At 34.4% G+C, this 3,267-nt stretch overlaps 1 pseudogene; it reads right to left on the bottom strand.

Annotated features, from left to right (window-relative positions):
* Positions 1–1,013: 1,013 nt before the first annotated feature.
* LOC137209412 (charged multivesicular body protein 3 pseudogene) lies at positions 1,014–3,020 on the bottom strand (annotated as a pseudogene).
* Positions 3,021–3,267: the final 247 nt, after the last annotated feature.

The following is a 3,267-nucleotide window of genomic DNA, read 5'->3' as shown; positions in this document are numbered from 1 at the left end:
TTTGAATTAATTTAAAGAATTAATGCATTTTTTCAAACTCTCCCCCAAAAAATGAAAAGGAGGGAACACTTCCAAACTCATGATACAATGTTAGCATTATCTAATACCAAAGTCAGATAAGGACACTATATGAAAAAAACTACAGGCCAATATCCCTGACAAATGTAGACGTAAAAATTCTCAACAAAATACTAGCAAACCGAATTGAACAGCACAATAAAAAGATCACATTACATGATCAAGTGGAATTCAAACAATGGCTCAATATTTAAAAATTATTAAATGTAATACATCACATTAATAGAATGAAAGATAAAAATCATATGATCATCTCAATAGATGTGGATAAAGCATTTGACAAAATTCAACATCCTTTCATAATAAAAACTCTCAATTTGAGTATAGAAGGAACATACCTCAACATAATAAAGGCCATATATGACAAGCCCACAGCTAACAAACATCATACTCAATGATGAAAGTTTGAAAGGGTTTTCTCTAAGGTCAGGAACAAGACATAGGCACCCTCCCTTAGTACTTCTATCCAATATAGTACTGGAAGTCCTACCCAGACTAGTCAGGCAAGAAAAAGAAATAAAAAGCATCCAAATCAGAAAGGAGGAAGTAAAATTTTCTCTGTTTGCAGATGACATGATCTTATACATAGAAAACTTTAAAATTTTTTCTAAGTGTTAAAGCAGAAATTTATTAAAAATCTATTTATATAGTGTTTTACATACAAAAAGAATATAGAGTCCTCAACATTCAGGCAATCAACTCTATTCTCAAAAGTGCTTTGTGAGAAGACAGATTTCTTTGCTTCCCCCCTAAAAAGATACTTCTGTTTATACTCCTAAAAATGGTGCATTTATTACACCACTTCTCATAAGAACAGTCTGGCTGAGATCACAAAACTTCTGCACAGTGAAGAGATATTCAGAGAGAATCTTCTCCAGAATGCAATGCCTCATCACAGAGGTGTAGTGCAAGAGATACATAAAATAGTAGCTGCATCAGAGGAGTGTATGTACACACAGTAAGTGAGCCATGAGAAAAGCGTGAGGCCCAGCAGGGTGGCCCCTAGCCACAAAGTATGGCCAGCTGGGATGCATGGCCTCCAGGGCCTCTTCCTCCCCTTCAACTTCTGAGGTGGCCGTCACTCCTGGAGATTCAGGTTCCATAACAGCATTGGTCACTTTACTAGGTGCTTTGTCCAAGGCCCCTGTTGTAATTTCAAACAGAATTTTTTCAATTTCCATTTCTGCTGCTTTTTCCATTTCTTCTTGATCATCTATGATTTCAAAAGTGTTCTCTAACATTTCTCCATGTTCCCAGCTTTCTTCATCTCTTTGGACAATGCCTGCATTTATTAATCTATTCATTTTATCTGCATTCTATAATCTATTTATTTGAACTGGATTTATGTAATCTTCAAAGGACTCTTCATCCCTGTGAACAAAGAATTCATGTGAGCTTTGGATGCATAAAGCTTGCTCACAGACTTCCTTGACCTGATCTCCTCTTTGGCCAGAACTACACAGATATCCTTCTGGCCCTTCTTAGCAGCATCTTTCAAAGATAGTTTTAGTTTTTCTGCTTCTCTTTGAATGTTCCATATTTGCCTGTCAGCAACTCTCATTTCTTTTCTTAATCAATATGCAAAAATTGGTTGCATTTCTATATACTAACAACAAACTATCTGAAAAAGAAATAAAGAAAACAATCCCATTTAATAGCATCAAAAAGAATAAAAATACTTAGGAATAAACTTAACCAAAGAGGTGAAAGGTCTGTATACTGAAAAGTATAAAACATTGATGTAAGATATTGAAGACACAAACAAATAAAAAGATATTCTATGTTCATGGACTGGAAGAATTAATATTGTTAAAATGTCCATACTACTGAAAGCAATCTACAGATTTAATGCAATCCCTACCAAGATTTTAATGACATTTTAAAACAGAAATAGAAAAAGAAATCCTGAAATTTGTGTGGAACCACATGAGAGACCCTGAATAACCAAAGCAATCTTGAGAAAGAAGAACAAAAGCAGGATGCACACTTATAAACACTTATAGGTTTCAAACTATATTACAAGGCTATAGTAATCAAAACAGTATGGTACTGGCATTAAAAGAAGACACACAGACCAGTGGAACAGAATTGAGAACCCAAAAATAAACTCATGCATTTATGTCAACCAGTATTTGTCAAGGGAGCTAAGAATACTCACAGGATAAGATAGTCTCTTCAATAATGAAACTACACCCCTACCTTACACTACTCACACAAATTAACTTGAAATGGATTAAGACTTAAATGTAATATCTGAAACTACAGAAGTCCTAGAAGAAAACGTGGAGGTAAGCTCTTTGACATTGGTCTTGACAATAATTTTCTTGGGTTTGACACCTAAAGCACAAGCAACAAAAGCAAAAATAAACAAGTGAGACTATATCAAACTAAAAAGCCTCTGCACAGCAAAAGAAATAATTAATAATATGAAAAGGCAACCTACAGAATGGGAGAAATATTTGCAAACCATATATCTGATAAGGGGTTAATATCCAAAATATAGTAGAAGTTCATACAACTGATTAGCAAAATAAACCCCAAACCAAAACTAAAACCCCAAATAACCCAATTAAATATAGTCAAAGGACCTGAATAGACATTTTCCCAAAGAAGATATACAAATGGCCAACAGGTACATGGAAAGGTGCTCAACATCATTAATATCAGGGAAATGCAAATCAAATCCACAGTGAGATATCACCTCACACCTGTTAGAATGGCTATCATCAAAAAAACAAGAGATAACAAGTATTGGCAAAGATGTGGACAAAAGGGATCCCCTGTGCACTGTTGGTGGGAGTGTAAACTGGTGCAGTATGGGAGAGTAGAAAGTTTCCTCAAAAAATTAAAAATAGAACTATCATATGATCCAGAAATTCCACTTTCGGGTACATGTCCAAAGGAAATGAAATCACTATCTCAGAGAGATATCTGTACTCCATGTTCAAAGCAGTGTTATTCACAATAGCCAAGGTATGGAAGCAACATAAGTGTCTGTCAATGGATGAATGGGAAAAAAAAATGTAATATAGATAGACAGATAGATACAGATATATATAATGGAATATTATTCAGCCATAAAAAAGAAGGAAATCATGCCATTTGCAACAACATGGATGAAAATTGAGGGTAATATGCTCTGAAATAAGACGGAAAAAGATAAATACTATATGAGCTCACTTATATGTA

This window comes from Pseudorca crassidens, chromosome 2 (assembly GCF_039906515.1).
Source record: "Pseudorca crassidens isolate mPseCra1 chromosome 2, mPseCra1.hap1, whole genome shotgun sequence".
Classification (NCBI taxonomy): domain Eukaryota; kingdom Metazoa; phylum Chordata; class Mammalia; order Artiodactyla; family Delphinidae; genus Pseudorca; species Pseudorca crassidens.
This window is presented reverse-complemented; position numbering and strand designations above follow the sequence as displayed.